At 44.1% G+C, this 17,289-nt stretch overlaps 1 protein-coding gene across 2 annotated transcripts in view; it reads left to right on the top strand.

The window, feature by feature from the left end:
• Positions 1 to 17,289, top strand: part of IGF1 (insulin like growth factor 1) — a 158,996-nt gene that overhangs the window by 61,429 nt on the left and 80,278 nt on the right. The window lies entirely within an intron of this gene.

Genomic DNA, 17,289 nt, shown 5'->3' with positions numbered 1-17,289 from the left:
CAAGTAAAATTGGGTGCTGTTTAATGAATCACGCTTAGCAGAACCTATTTTGGGAGGCGCCCAAGAAATAGGCCAGCTCTAGGCACAACTAAAAGGTAGGCGCCCATGCGAACGCTTAAGCCACGCTTAAGAGCAGTGATTCTACAACAAGGCACCTAACACATAGCCACGCCCACGCCCAACATGCATAGGGCCTATTTTTTTGAAGGACGCCTAAATTTTTAGAGGCGCCTTGTCATAGAATCGCTCTTTCTTGATAGGCGCCTATGTTTCAATCAGTGCTGATTGAAGGGTCTCTCGTACGAAGAGAGACTGAACAAATTGCAGCTCTACACTCTCGAGGAATGTAGGGAGAGGGGAGACATGATCGAAACATTTAAGTACCTCACGGGACGTGTCGAAGTGGAAGATGATATTTTCTTTCTCAAGGGACCCTCGGCCACAAGAGGGCACCCGCTCAAACTCAGGGGCGGAAAATTTCATGGCGACACCAGAAAGTATTTCTTCACCGAGAGAGTGGTTGATCATTGGAACAAGCTTCCAGTGCAGGTGATCGAGGCAGACAGCGTGCCAGACTTTAAGAATAAATGGGATACCCATGTGGGATCCCTACGAGGGTCAAGATAAGGAAATTGGGTCATTAGGGCATAGACAGGGGGTGGGTAAGCAGAGTGGGCAGACTTGATGGGCTGTAGCCCTTTTCTGCCGTCATCTTCTATGTTTCTATGTTTCTATGATTAAAAAGCTTAATTGAGCTTGTTAATCAATTTAGATAGGCGCCTATCCAGTTGGCCGCCTCCGAAATAGGTGCCTAACTTTAGGTGCTGGTTACAGAATTTAGGATTACGTGCCCAGGGTCAAAAGGAACAGCGCAGGGTGCTGAGGCTGTAGCTGTAACCACTATCCCACAGTCTGCTCATGAATGGGGGGGGGGGGGGGATGAGAAGGGGGGGAAGTGCTCCTGTACCGGACTGAGTTGGAGAAAGGTGGGAATTTGTGAATTACATACTGATGCTTTGTTTATGTATACAATAGACCAGTTTGTATACGAAGGATCTTCAAAAAGTTTCCGCACTTTTATTTTTTTTTTAAAACGCTATTTATTAAATATCTCAAAAGCAAATTACATCCCTACCTGGAAGGTGGGCCGGCTTGCCTGACTGACTGGTCACATGGCATTCTACGACACGCCCTCTTACCACTTCTCCCACCCCCACCATTTCCCACGAAAATATGAAAGTGCAGAAACTTATTGAAAGAACCCTCGTATAATCTGCATGCTATATAATTTTGTCTTGGTTTTTAAAAAAAAAAAAAAAAAAAATTGTGAACATAAACTGTTTTTCTTATAAACTTTCTACTTATGTTTCACTGTATCTACTTTCCAGCTGGCTTGGGTGATATTCTCCGCTAAAGCAAAAAATTAACAGGATGTAATAATATCTTTGATAAATACACTGTTGGAAGGTTGGGAATGGTGTGATAACAATTGCATTGAATTATTATTTCTTGGGTTACTTCTTAATAGTATCCTAGTGGTACTGTATACCATGAACTGCTGAACTCATGGCTCATGGAAAGAGTTGTAACAGTTTCTTCTTTAGATAAGTACATTATGTCCTTTATAAACATGTGTTGGAGACTTGGCAAGGATGTGTAGAACTTTTTTTTATATATATAAAACAGTAGTATGTGTTCCATCACTGTTATTATACTTGTAGACAGCACAGTGTATATGGAACAATGATATCAATGCTGAAAAATCAGAATTATGCGATTGTAAATTGGAGGTGACTGTTCTATTAGGAAAGAAGTATAAAAAGTTGATGAAGTTATAATTCTTAAATTTAGTTAGAGTCAGAGATGTGATAATTTCTATATAGAATACTTGCTAGAGATGATACAGGGGGTTGACAAACAGCACATCCTAGCATGTATTTATTGTTAGTTCAGGAGGTCTGGTTTATGCCACGCTAAGACCTCCTGTATAGTGACAAGAAATCTTAGCATCATGAATATAGATGAACATCTTCTGGAAAAATTTAGTTCACCTCAAATGGCACCAATCTGATATTCAGATCAGAACCAAGAAATACGCATATTCAAAGGCACTTCTTACCTTCACCACCCCCCTCCCCATTAAAAAAAAATTGGTAAAATAGATATGAGTAGATAGAGGGGCAAAAAAAAGAAGCATAGGGGGTGCACTAGCCAATGTAACATGCGTTAAATGCTAATGTATCCATTATATTCTATGGGTGTGTTAGAATTTAGTGTGTGCTTATATTTAGTATGCCTTAGTAAAAGACCCTCATAGAGGAGACAAGGTGAAAAAGAAACAGTGTCAGAGACATGTAGAGAATGGAAGACAACAGTAGGACAGAGAAGGAATGGATAGGAGACCCTGAAAAAAAATACCTAGAAGACTGAGAAGAAAAAATGGAAAGCAGACACTGGGACCAATCCAAGTTAGAGCAGGGTGTTCTCAATCTGGTTCTTGAGACACCCCAAGCTAGTCTGGATTTCATGGCATCCACAATGAATATATATGAGAGAGATTTGTATACACTACCTCCATTGAATGCAAATCTCTCTCATGCATATTCATTGTGGATGACCTGAATACCCACTGGCTGAGTATATTCTAAGAACTGGGCAACCTTCTGGGAAAGGGGGAGCTTGTTCTGAAATGACGGACTCCACCTTAACAGGGATGGAACCAGGCTGCTGGTGCTAATGTTTAAAAAGGAGATAGAGCAGCTTTTAAACTGAGATGTGGAGGAAAGCCAGGAGCAGATGGTTCAGTGTGAGGTATCCTTGGAGGATACTATTGAAACAGGATATTTAGGGAGTCCTGGTAGAGAGATTCCAATAATGGTGAAAGAAAGCCAGGAGTGTTTAAGAGGAAGGCAGAGTAAAGGACTCAAATTATCCCTGTCATCTTCTCAGCAGACTATAGTTGCAAGGAAAAAAACACAATTTGAAGTGTCTGTATACAAATGCTAGAAGCCTAAAAAATAAAATAGGTAAGTTAGAGTATATAGCACTAAATGTTGAGATAGATATAATAGATATAATAGGAGACCTGGTGGAAGGATAACAATCAATGGGACACTATGTTACCCGGGTACAAATTATATCGCAACGATAGAGTAGATCAAATTGGAGGGGGGGGGTGTTTGCGCTATATGTTAAAGAGAGAATTGAATCAAATCAAATAAACATTCTGCATGACATAGATAGCAGTGTGGAATCCTTATGGATAGAAATTTCATGTGTGAAGGGAAGAAATATAAATGTAGGGTTATACTTTTGTCCCCCAGGACAAAATGAGCAGACAGATGAAGAAATGTTTTCAGAGATTATGAAAGCTGGAGAAATGGGCAACACTATAATAATGGGTGATTTCAATTACTAAATTAGAAGGAGAGAGTAAGTACGATTACCATATACTCAATATACATACTCTATAATAACTAATTACCAAGAGCCCCCTACACTCACACCACCCTGCTTATTAACTACACAACAGAGAAGGAAATACAGACAGGCCAATCACTCACACACTCATGCCTAAACAAAATGAAAAAGAAAAAAGTGAAGAAAAAACCCTCAGATGGGCTTCATGGGTTCAAAAAAACTCCACTTTCAAATAATATTCAGATGAACAATCAGCCATCTATCTTCCAATCAAAAACTGCAGAACGCAGTGTAACAGATGCAGGGAAAGGCTCAATATACCACAAAGGCACAGTTCATCATTTAGCAAAAACGCAGTCAAAGGCAAAAAGCCAATGAAGCCACAAGCACATAGCTGCTGCAAAACGCTGCCGTTGCTGCTGATATCCCCAAGGTCCTGGATCAAACACAGGCCAATACTTCGTGCTAAACAGATGTCACTAGCATAAGATCTGACAAGGAACTTCTGTGTTTCGCCAGAGCTGCATCAAGGATCATGCTTCAGCATTAACTAGCTGATACCACCATTCCAAGGCAGAAACCACACATACATCAACTGCGCACAAAATGGCGCCGGGGATTCCAAATGCCAGCGTTTGCTGATAAGAAAACCTGTTAGAACTCCGCCCCCCAACATCCAACAGCCAATCAGATGCACACTCCTCACAGCCAATCAGAAAAATGCAGACTATTCCACTCGTACGTTCAAGCCCGAAGGCTCCACTGTCTATAAATGGAAGACCCAACATTGTTCTTTCTGACATAAGAGATGTCGCCAGTCCCCTCTCCTGATAGGTTTAGGGCAGTGGTTCCCAAACCTGTCCTGGAGGACCCCCAGACCAGTCAGATTTTCAAGATAGCCCTAATGAATATGCATGACAGAGATTTGCATATAATGGAGATGCCAGGAATGCAGATCTGCTCCATGCATATTCATTAGGGCTATCTTGAAAACCCGACTGGCCTGGGGGTCCTTCAGGACAGGTTTGGGAACCACTGGTTTAGGGCAATGTTCTAAGACACAGCATCTGAGGGATAGAAAGTCATGTTTCTGCTGGTTGCAATGGGAAATCAGAGGTTCATCCATCCACTTAGTGTTCAAGCACGAGCGATGCTCTAATAGCTGGGTCTTCAAAGCCCTGGACGTTTGTCCTACATATAGGAGGCCACACGGGCACTGGATCTCATAAATAACTCCAACAGACAGATAGGTAGTGTTACTCTTTAGTTCTTCCCACTCTAACCCTTGCCTTGTTGTTACTCATGGTGTGCGACAGGGGATGTTTCCACGATCTTTCCACACCACAGACACCTATACCCACAACTTCATGTAAAGTCTCCTTGCACACCAGCTCAATGCGCTGCACATCCCAAAGGCATATCACTTCTCTGAATTCTTTCCACACACATGTTTCTGATCTTTGGGTCTCCCGAGAATCACAGTCCTTACACCCCACTTTGGGCACCATTTTTGTAGCCCTGGTTTCCCACCCCATGCCACGCGGTGGGACTCCAGCTAGCTCCCTCCCAAAGACATTAAGGAGTCCCTCTCAGTCATAGGGCTCTGGTGGGAAAAAGGAACAATCAGAGGCCTTTCTTCTCAGTTCCCTCTTAAATTCTTTCAGGAGTCCCCCTTAGTCCTAGGGCTTTGGTGGGGGAAAGGAATAACCAAAAGTCAGGAACTTCCTATTGCAGTCCCTTTTATACTCCTCATCCCCCACCCACCCCCACCCATGGGAGAAAGGACCTCCTGATCCTCCTCTTCAAACTGTGCTAGCCACAGTTTGAAATCTCAGTGACCACCTGAAAAATCCTGCACACTGGTTTCACAGTGGAGGCATTTTTCAAGAGGTCACATCAGTTTGCGAACTGGTTAAGTAACCAGATAAAGTTAGAACAACAAAATAGCTGTCCTAACTTTATTTAACAAGCTAACCATGCACTGGTCTGAAAATCAACCAGTACATGGTTAGCTTTCAGATGGCATGAAGTGAGGAACGGGATCCAGGAGGGGGATAGGGTCCTATGGAGGTGGGAGGTGGAAGGGGATCAGATCATGTTGAGGGAGTAGAGAGGGGCACTGATGTAGAGGACCATGTGAAAATATAATAAAACATGATTACAAAATGAAGCTTGAATAAACAGAACATACCATGGATACAACCATAGCGTAATTAAAAATATGTTAAAAATAATATATATAAAAACACAAACATGAAAACCCAGCCCATGTGCCTAAGGCCCCACCCACCTCAGTTGGGCCAGGCGCTTAAGGCCCCTCCTGTGGGCAGGGTTTGAGGCGCCTGGGCCAATCAGGCCCTAAGGCCCGCCATTCTAAGGATGGCATGCCTGCTGAACAGACGGGCTTGGGACCTGTCCATCCGTCCAACTTTTTTAAGGTAAAGGGGGGTCTCGGGGTGGGGTGTCATGGGTCAACGGGGGTGTCGTGAGGTCAGCAGGTGGGGGATTTCGGGTGGCCAATTGGGAGTTCGGGGGGCGTCATGAGAAGGAGGGCCTGGGGTCTCTCCTGTCCCGATAGTGTCGGGGGTCTTGGGTCACCGTGACAGGAGGGGTTGGGCTCCCTCCTGCCCCAATCTTGTCAGGGGGGTGGTGGATCATGGCAGGAGAGATTGGGCATCTGCGGCACCTACTGCGGCACTTTGGGGGGAAGAGGTGGCCGATCGTTGTCACGGCAGGGGAGATGAGCCATCTCTCCTGTCGTGATGGTTGCAGTGGGGGTTGGGCAAGTTGCTTGGGCCACTGAGCTCATCGCGGCATCCGCGATCAGCGCAGCGGCCTCTTTTTCGGCACTTATACCTGTTTTGACTTGGTCTAAGGCAAAACGTATAAGTGCTGACTAAGCAACCTGCCTAAACTTTTGGTTATACCTGCTGTACGTCTATGCATAGGTTGGCCCACCTCCCGCCCTTTCCCCTCCTTTAAAAATGCCTCTTTTCGCTCTATGTGTTTAGAGGCAGGGGAAAGGCCTAAGCTGGTTTTAGATACGTCTAAAACCATCTTTGGTTATGGGTACTTGGACGATCAGGCTTTTTGATCGTCCAAGTACCCATTTAGGCCACTTTGTAGACATTTTTGGTTTTTTTGATTATGAGACCCTTAGTTTTTATTTCTTATATGTTTTCGCTATATGCATTCAGATAATGATTTTAACCAAGTTATACTTTTAAAATATTTTTATTTAAGTTATGAACACATATGTATACATGTTTACGTTTTTATATACAGTGGTACCTTGGTTTACGAGCATAATTCGTTCCAGAAGCATGCTCATAAACCAAAATACTCGTATATCAAAGCGAGTTTCCCCATAGGAACTAAGAGAAACTCGCTTGATACGTTCCCACCCCCTACCCCCACCCCACCCCCGACGTCAGCGGCCCTGCTCTACCCCCTCCCCCCCCGAGAACCGGCATTGCTCTCCCCAAAGGCCCCCCCCCCCCACGAACCAGCACCCCCCTGCCGCGATCTGAAATCCCCCAGACCCACCCGAACATGCTTCTTACTTCCATCTGGCCACCGGCACCGGCATGTCCTGTGCGTTGGTGCCGGTGCCCGAACATCTGCCTCCTCTTTTTTGCTGGGCCTTGAGCATCTGCGCATGCTCAAGGCCTGCAAGTTCACGCTCTCTCCGAGATTCTCAGAGATTCACACTCTCTACGAGATTCTCGGAGATCTCCGAGAATCTCGGGGAGAGCGTGACCTTGCAGGCCTTGAGCATGCGCAGATGCTCAAGGCCCAGCAAAGAAGAGGAGGCAGATCTTCAGGCACTGGCACCAACGCTCAGGACATGCCGGTGCCGGTGGCCAGATGGAAGTAAAAAGCGTGTTCGGGTGGGTCTGGGGGATTTCAGATCGCGGCAGGGGGGTGCGACGCGAACGGGAGGGTGCCAGATCACGGGGGGAAGGTGCCGGATCGTGGGGGGGGGGGGGGGCGCCGCTCGCAAATCGAGGCAAGCTCGGTTTCCGAGGCGCCGATTTTGCGAATTTTTTGCTCATCTTGCAAAACACTCGCAAACTAGTGCACTCGTAAACCGAGGTATCACTGTATATGTTTTTAATTATGCTATGGTTGTATCCATGTTATGTTCTGTTTATACATGTTTCATTTTGTAATCATGTCTTATTATATTTTCACATGGTCCACTAGACTCTTGATAAAGGCACAGATGCCGAAACACTGCCAGTGTCGAGTCTATTGAGCCATTGTGGCATATCCACCAATAAACTGACTTTTTTGAACAATACACCCTTGGCTGATCTCTTGACATCTTGCCCTCACGACTCCCTCGTGTGCTTTCGTCTCGTTGTTGAGGCCTGTCCTTGGCTTCCGATTCAGTCTCTTCTGGGAGACGCCATAGACCTTAGTAAAAAGTTCCATAGGTGACTTTATACATTACAACATGTTGGATCAATAAAAGGTATCACCACAATGAAGAAACCTAATCTATTTGTATTGAAGCTATTAGAATTGTATGCCTTCATTTTTCTGGCCTTATTTGAAATACTGTTAGTATGGTTTATTCGTTATATAATAAACTGGAAGAATGAGCCATGATATTAAGAAAAAAAAACCTGGATTATTTCCATGTTATAGAATTAGCTTTGGAAGTTAGGCCTGAAATCATTTAATATATCACTTTATTTCCCATCATCACCTGGTATTTCTCTCCTTGTATTCGCCAAGTCCTACATTCAGCAAAATGCACTTGGCTTCTGCAGGCAAAATAAGATTCAGATGAGTTCCAGAATGACTTAGCCATGAAAAACTCTTATTCAGGCATTAAAAAAATAAAATAAAATAAAATTGAAGAGTAGGGTTTCTAGGATGGGTGAGTTGTTTTGTTTTAAATTTGAAACATCCTCTCCCCTGGCCACATTTGCAGAACAGCCCACCTAACTCTCTTTAATTCAACGGATGCATTTCCAGGCCAAATGTAACTTTTGACTGACTTTGGTTTAACCGTGTTTACAGACTCAATATTTGGCTTTCTGGAAGAAAATTAGTAGTGTCTAGAAAGAGAACTCAGCCGAGCCTATTTAGGCTGTTTCTAAGAATCTCTTTTACTAGCGTGCGCTAAATCCATGCGTGCACTAACCGCTAACGCATCCATAGGATAACATGCACGCATTAGCGTTTAGTGCATGCTAATATTTACCACGCGCTAAAAAGCATGGCGCACCTCAGTAAAAGAGGGGGTAAGAGTAGGAAAGTAGGAGAGCTGACGACGGAAGAGTTTGTTTATTGTAGGTATGCTCCAGCTATCAATGAAAATATCCCATGATTTTCAGCGGTGAAAATAGTGCTGCAAAACTGGCAAACAGCTTTAACAATGAGTCCTGTAGGCTTGCTTGATGTTCATGGGCAATGCTGGGCACTGCTCTCCAAGCTAAGCAGGGCTGTGGGTGCTTCAGATGTCGTTTTCGTAGGCCCTGTGAGGGAGAACTCAGATTCATAATGCATTAGAAGCAGTGTGGGGGAGTGGGCAATTAGCCCCGTGCGGCGTCATAAGGGTGCGGCATCCCTCCTCGTCTCTGTTCCCACCCGGCTCCTCTACCTGCCATGCCCGCACCCCTGGCCCTCCCCGTACCTTCTTTACTTCCCAGGCGCAAGGTTGCTGCCTGCGTCGGGATTGGCGCTCTCTCCGACATCACTACCGGGACCCGCGCCTAGGAAGTGACACCAAAGGGCAAGCGAACTTTTGGTTATACCTGCTGTACGTCTATGTATAGGTTGGCCCACCTCCCGCCCTTTCCCCTCCTCTAAAAATGCCTCTTTTCGCTCTATGTGTTTAGAGGCAGGGGAAAGGCCTAAGCTGGGCCTAAGGTGGGCATGCTGCTTACGCTGGAGAAGGTTAAAAAGGGAAGGGGGCGTGTGTTGCGGCAGGGGGGGGCGGGGAAGAGGGTGGGGGAGGGATGTCACCCACCCTTACTGTGCCACTGATTGGGAGCACCCAATGTCTGAACAGAGGGTCAACTTTAAAATGCTCAAGTACCTGAATAAATTCAAGTAAACCATTCTGAGCTCTCTTGGGAGAATGGTATAGAAAATTGAATAAATAAGCTGGATTCTAGAAGAAGCCATGGTTTATGGTTCCCTGTCAAGGACTGACACTGTGCTGCCTCTTTTTACTGCACACTTTCGGTTCTCACTGAGAATTCCTTGACACGTTTCTTTAGAAGTTTGGCTGTCAGTACTTCTTTCAGTATGTTCCTAAAGGTCTTTTTCAAGACTACCCGAAATAGAGACACCACTGTAATATCCTGTTATCCGTTTGGTATGTCCCCTGAGGAAGGCAGTGCTCTGCCGAAACCAGGATCAACTACAAATTGGGGGGGGCATTGTTGGGAGAAAGCAATCTTGAGAGAGACTTGGGTGTGCTGGTGGATGCATCACTGAAGCCATCTGCACAGTGCGCAGCGGCCTCGAAAAAAGCCAACAGGATGCTGGGCATCATAAAGAGGGGCATAACTACCAGGACGCGGGAAGTCATCATGCCACTGTATCGAGCGATGGTGCGTCCGCATCTGGAATACTGCGTTCAATATTGGTCGCCGTACCTCAAGAAAGACATGGAGGTACTTGAGAGAGTCCAAAGGAGAGCAACGAAACTGGTAAGAGGGCTGGAACACTGCCCATATGCTGAGAGGTTGGATAGGCTGGGGCTCTTCTCTCTGGAAAAAAGGAGGCTCAGGGGTGATATGATAGAGACCTTCAAGATCATGAGGGGCATAGAGAGGGTGGATAGGGACAGATTCTTCAGGCTGAAGGGGACAACAGGTACGAGGGGGCATTCGGAGAAACTGAAGGGAGATAGGTTCAAAACGAATGCAAGGAAGTTTTTTTTCACCCAGAGGGTCATGGACACTTGGAATGCGCTACCGGAGGAAGTGATCAGGCAGAGTACGGTACAGGGATTCAAACAGAGACTGGATGGATTCCTGAGGGATAAAGGGATCGTGGGATACTGAGAAAGCTAACCAGAAAATAAATGTAGAAACCCAACCAGGTCGTGCAGGTGCAAGACCGGAGGGCTAGGACTTTGATAGGAAGATAGGACTCAATTAGGAAACATGGGGGCCCCTTCTGGTGATTTAGACAGGTCGTGACCTGTTTGGGCCGCCGCGGGAGCGGACTGCTGGGCAGGATGGACCTATGGTCTGACCCAGCGGAGGCACTGCTTATGTTCTTATGTTCTTATGTTCCTAATTGGGACTTCCCATAGGCACTTTCAATAAAAATCCCTTGTATTGTATTGTGACATCGGCTTTGCCTTTCCTTTGTTTTGCTGTTCGCTGCGCTGGGCAAAGGAAGACTCCTCTTTTTCTGAAGTGAGGGGGGGGGGGGGGGGGGAATCAGGGGAGCCTGCCAGACTTGATGAGTTGTGAATGAAAGTTCATGGTGTCATAACAAAGTCTGGGCCCAATCAAACTAGAAGCCCATATGAGCATGAGAAAACTATCAGGCCAACATTAATAATGAAATGAGTCCTGGAGAGGCAAGCAGAGAAATAAAGCATTCCTTAGAAGGAGCCCAATAATGTACGGTAGCACATTTTAGCAATAAGTTTCTGTCAGTCAAAATCAACACTGAGTAGCTGACTCTATATGTGAACAAGATATTAGAGGGTAAAAGGGCAGATTGTTATGAAGACCTAGACAGAATATGAGAAAGTGTCCTCCTGTTATTTAAACACTGCGGTCAACGTCAAATACGAACCTGATATTCAGTGCCAGACTGCTCCCAGATACTGATTATAACTATCCAAGTATAAAGTGGTCTCTAGAAATTATCCAGGTATTACCAGTATTCAGTGCTGATACACAAATACCTATCTGGATAAGTTAGGAATGGAAATTGCCTGCACCCAGATAACTGCCTGGATACGTTAGGACAGTGAACCCCCCAGTATATGGATAACTATCCAGATAAGTTAGGATAGCAAATAGCTGGTATCCAGATAACTATACAGATATGTTAGGACTGCAAATCTCCAGTATCCGAATCGCTATCTGAATGAGTCAGGACAGCAAAGTCTTATGTTGGAATATGTTGATATAGCCTTCAATCCTTAACCCTACTTCTCTGCCCTCCAACCCAGCCCAGCTGATTAACCATTCTCCTTAACTGTATCCATGACCTCCTGTTTGTCTTTGGGAAGCAGAGCTGAAATTGTGATGTCATAAAGCCTCATTCCACCAATAAGAACCAACCTTATCAATGATGTCACAATGGCTTCATTGTCCTGTACTGCTCTCTGCCATCTAACCCAGCCATCAGATTAACCGTTCCCCTTAACTGTATCCATGACCTCCTGTTTGTCTTTGGGAAGCAGAGCTGAAATTGTGATGTCATAAAGCCTCATTCCACCAATAAGAACCAACCTTATCAATGATGTCACAATGGCTTCATTGTCCTGTACTGCTCTCTGCCATCTAACCCAGCCAGCAGATTAACCGTTCCCCTTAACTGTATCCATGACCTCCTGTTTGTCTTTGGGAAGCAGAGCTGAAATTGTGATGTCATAAAGCCTCATTCCACCAATAAGAACCAACCTTATCAATGATGTCACAATGGCTTCATTGTCCTGTACTGCTCTCTGCCATCTAACCCAGCCAGCAGATTAACCGTTCCCCTTAACTGTATTCATGACATCCTGTTTGTTTGTCTTGCCTGTTTTGATTGTAAGCTCTTTCGAGCAGGGTCTGTTTTCTTCTTCTTTCTGACTCTGTGCAGCGCTGCATGTGTCTGGTAGCACTATGGAAATAATTAATAGTAGTGGTATGTATTTAATTGGTAAGTTAAAATGGTGGCTCCAGAGGAGGGTGTCTCAGGCTTTTTGTTTACCTGTAAACTATTGTTGTGCTATACATTTCCCTTCCTTCCTTATTTACCATCCCACCACCCCTTTTATCAAGCTGCACTAGAAAGTTTTAACATGGGCCGGTGAGTTAAGTAGTCTGATACATAAAAGGGGCCATTAATTATTATTGTGGTTTTAATATTTTTATTTGTTCGTACCTATGATGGGGTTATTCCTGGTGGAATTTTACGCAAAAAAAATTCTGCGCACAAAATTAACAAATTCTGAAAGTTTATTTGTCAAAGTTTAAACAATATTTTTTTCTAATTATTCATATTTCATGTAAAACATTTAAAATAAAATGTTTTTCTTCTACCTTTGTTGCCTGGATATTTTATTTTTCCATCATATTGGCTCCAGTTTCTTTTTTCTGCTTTCCTGTCACCTTCTAATTCTCCTTCAAGTGGCTACTATCCATTTGTCTTTTCTACTCCCCCTGTGCCAGCATCTTTTCTTCCTCTCACCTCTTCCCTTCCTATGCCATCATCTTTCCTTCTTTCCACTTCTCCCCTGTACTCTTCCTAGTAAGACTTGCTTCACTGAGTCAATGTATTGGCAATGATTCTCACATGGCAGCCTCCTCTCTGCTGTGGAAAAACTTCCAGGATAGCAGCAGGCAGGGTGTGAGAATTGCTGATGATTCCATAAACTGATAGCTGACACTATCCAAGATTCCACATGGGAAAATGAAAATTCTGTGTGACTGAAATTCTGTAGAGTCATGCAGAATTTTGCCAGGAGTATGGGGTATATGGACAGAGAAATAAGAGTCCTGGGAAAAATTCACCAAGAATAGCCAATACAGAAGAACAACTTGGGTCTGAGAGTGACCCAATAAGCTCCCCTGTATAGTTAAGGTGAGTAATGGGGAGGCTGCAGTGTGAGAAGGTAGCTTAACAGGGAAAGCTATATGGGGTGGGCTAACCCTCAAATCTGTAAGTTTATATGTCCTATTTGTGACCCTTTATGTGTAGGTCTTTGTACAAAACCTACTTATTTTTTTATGTACACCGCCTTGAAACTCTGTATAGGCGATCAATCAAATTTTTTATAAAACTTGAACAATTGATTAGTGCCCAACATATGAACTGTAAATATCATTTACATACTAATTTGCATAAGCAAGGAAACTAGGTATTAAGACTTCCAAAAGAGAGAAAGGATCCTTTTCAGGCCTGAAATAGACCCAGGGGAAGGTGGCTTTATGGGTCCACCGTACTTTTGTGTGGCTCTGGACAACTTTTTAAAATTGATTAACTTCTCACCCTGACTGAGTAGAGGGGCACAAACTAGCATTCTACAGCTGGTGAGCCCTAGACCTTTAGGAGGTTGGTTTCTCCCCAACTTAAAAAAAAAGGAGACACCCTGGATGGTTGACATTGGAGTTTGTGATAGAGAAGAAAGATGACTAAGCAGACAATCATGTTTGGACTTTTGTTTGGGTTCACAGAGCCAGCCTGACCACATTCTGACAGAGGACCAATCCATCTATACTACCTATGTCTACAATACCTTTGAATTTTATTGATTGTCTTGATCATAAAACTGGAAAAGGGGGCATAACAAATATTTATAAATAAATAAAAATATTGTCCTGGACAGTGCTATATTACTTGCACCTTGCAGGCATTTTAGGTTAGTCTGGGTTGATATGCTAGGACCGGCCCTTCTATAGAGTAACTGTGGGTTTTGCACATGGCTCTACTTTTCAGCCCCTACCAACTTATGCAAATTAATCCTCACAATGAATTTTTTAAAATTTATTTATGAGAATTTAGAACATAAGAACGTAAGAGTTGTCAGACTGGGACAAACCAAAGGTCCATGAAGCCCAGTATCCTGTTCTGGTTTGGTATCCTAGCAAGATCCCAAAGAGTAAAACAGATTTTATAAGCTTGTCCTAGTATAAGCAGTGGATTTTCCCAAGTCCATCTTAATAATGGCTTATGGACTTTTCTTTTAAGAAATTATCCGAACCTTTTTTAAACCCTGATAAGTTGCTACCTATGCTAGCAACTCTGTTGAATGTCCCATGTCAAAATGTCCATTGTAACTTCCTGGGTAACTGATCCAACCTCTTGTATTGTAATCAGACCTTGAACTGAATAGGTAAAGAGAGAATAAAAAACCTGATTAACATAACATAAGCTAACTGCTTTCACCACAGTGAGTGAACTCCAGAGTTTAATTGCATGTTGAGTGAAAAAATATTTTATCCAGTTTGTTTTAAGTCTACTATTTAGTATCTTCATTGCATGGCCCTAGTCCTAGTATTTTTGGAAAGAGTCAACAAGCGGTTCACATCTATGCGTTCCATTCCATTCAGTATTATGATAGAGGTCTATAAAATACTGAATATGAGAATCTCGTCTCCATGCTGAAGAGCCCTATCCACTTTAGCCTTTCTTCATAGGGTAGTCATCCCATCCCCTTTATCATTTTTATTGCTCTTCTCTGTACCTTTTCTACTGTATATTTTTTGGGAGATGTTGTGACCAGTATTGCACACAGTATTCGAGGTACAGTCATACCATGGAGTGATACAAAGGCATTATTGCTACTACTTATTATATAGCGCTGAAAGGCATATGAAGCATTGTACATTTTGACATTTATAGACTGCTCAGAAGAACTTGCAATCTAACATTCTCCTCTTTGTTTCCCATTCCTTTCTTGATAATTCTTAATAAATATTTTATTAGATAATACGTGGAGGGGCATACTTGAAAGGAACATCTAAGTCCGTTTTCGTCTAAGTCGCAAGTAGTCCAAAGTAAAAACCAGCGTAGGACACGTTTTTGAAAAATACGTCCAAAAAATATTTGTTTTCAAAAATTGTCTAACTATACTTCCAGTTGCCTTATCGTCCAGATCGCTAAATCGTCAATCTTTATACCACATTTTCGTCCAACTTTTCGTCCAAGTCCAAAATGCCTAAAAACAGACCTTTTGGATGTGGGAGGGGTCTGCAGAGTGATGGACAGGACACCCACACAGGGCACCTAAACAGTGGGGTACTTTACAGGGAACTACTGTGAACTTCACAAAAAGGGTGCCATGTAATCATCTAACGACAGCTCCCTTATAGGTAATGGTGACCCCCCAAATCACCTCCAGAATTTCCTAGACACACCTATCTACCACCCCAATAGCCCTTATGGCTGCAGGAGCCACTTATAGGGCACAACAAAAGGGTTTTGGGGGGTTTTAGGGGAGTGTACATGTTTCACCATAAATGCAGTGATTACGGTGGCTTATGGACATGGGTCCACCTCTCCATGGGTCCCTAACCCAACCCCAAGACCACTTATGACACCTCTGTGCAGTGCGACTAGGTTTTCCTATGCCAGGCTGCCAGATGCTGATGTTCTGGAGGCAGAATTTAAAAGTTCTGTTTACGATTTTTATGGGGGTGGGGGGGGGTGGGGGTCAGTAATCACTGGGGTAGTGTGTGGGGGTGCTGTAAAGCGCCTACGTAGGTGCGATTCGCGTCAAAGGTAGGTGCTGGAAATGAAGGCCTTGGAAACTCTAACCTACATTGTTGGTGCCGACTTTTGCCGGAGTCATGATTCTCTAAAAGGCGCCGTCGCGTGACTGCCACGCAATCGGTGGCCACTTTTAAGGCGACCACAGGCAATAGCGCCGTTTAGAGAATCCAGGCCTAAGTGCTAACATTCAGTGTGAGATGGCTGTTGGAGCTTAGCACTTAGCTGCTAGCAGATAGCCAGCCATCTGCAAAATTTAAGGCACTAGCCGGCTAAGTTTAGCATTCAAACTGGGGCAAGTAAATAGCTGATCTTTCTTTGGCCACTATAAACTTAGGAGTCATTTTACTAAGGCGTGCTAGCCATTTTAGCGCGCACTAAACGCTGACGTGCCCATTATAGCTTACGGACGCATTGGGGTTTAGCACGTGCTAAATCGATTGGCGCACGCTAAAACGGCTAGCGCGCCTTAGTAAATGGACCAGTTAGTCAGCCAGCGCTGAATATCAGCTTAAATGGCTAAGAACATAAGAAATGCCTCCGCTGGGTCAGACCTGAGGTCCATCGCGCCCAGCAGTCGGCTCACGCGGCGGTCCAACAGGTCCAGGACCTATGCAGTAAATTTCTATCTATACCCCTCTATCCCCTTTTCCAGCAGGAATTTGTCCAATCCTTTCTTAAACCCCAGTACAGTACTCTGCCCTATAACGTCCTCTGGAATTGCATTCCAGGTGTCCACCACACGTTGGGTAAAGAAGAACTTCCTAGCATTTGTTTTGAATTTGCCCCCTTTCAACTTTTCCGAATGCCCTCTTGTTTTTTTATTTTCTGAAAGTTTGAAGAATCTGTCCCTCTCTACTCTCTCTATGCCCTTCATGATCTTGTAAGTCTCTATCATATCCCCTCTTAATCTTCTCTTTTCCAGGGAAAAGAGTCCCAGTTTATCCAATCTCTCAGCGTATGAAAGGCTTTCCATCCCCTTAATCAGTCGTGTCGCTCTCCTCTGAACCCTCTCGAGTAACGCCATAACCTTCTTAAGGTACGGTGACCAATAATGGACGCAGTACTCAAGATGTGGACGCACCATTGCCCGATACAGCGGCAGGATAACTTCTTTCGTTCTGGTTGTAATACCCTTCTTGATTATACCTAGCATTCTATTCGCTCTCTTAGCGGCAGCTGCGCACTGTGCTGTCGGCTTCATTGTCATGTCCACCATCACCCCCAAGTCTCTTTCTTGGGTACTCTCATTCAATAACATCAGTTGCCGAAAATAAACTGGATATTCAATGCTGGCCACCGGAATCAGCCAGACGTTGAATATCGATGCTCCGTGCTGATCACAGGAATCAGCCCATCTAACGCCCATGGTCTGAATATCAGCCCCCATGAGTACTTTGAAGTATGAGGTAATTTAACAAAAATATGTTTTGCATGACAGTAGTTTAAAAAAAAAAAATTAAC

Source organism: Geotrypetes seraphini, chromosome 7, assembly GCF_902459505.1.
Source record: "Geotrypetes seraphini chromosome 7, aGeoSer1.1, whole genome shotgun sequence".
In the NCBI taxonomy this organism is placed as follows: Eukaryota; Metazoa; Chordata; class Amphibia; order Gymnophiona; family Dermophiidae; genus Geotrypetes; species Geotrypetes seraphini.
The sequence above is the reverse complement of the archived record's forward strand: the minus strand, read 5'-3'. Positions and strand labels throughout refer to the sequence as shown.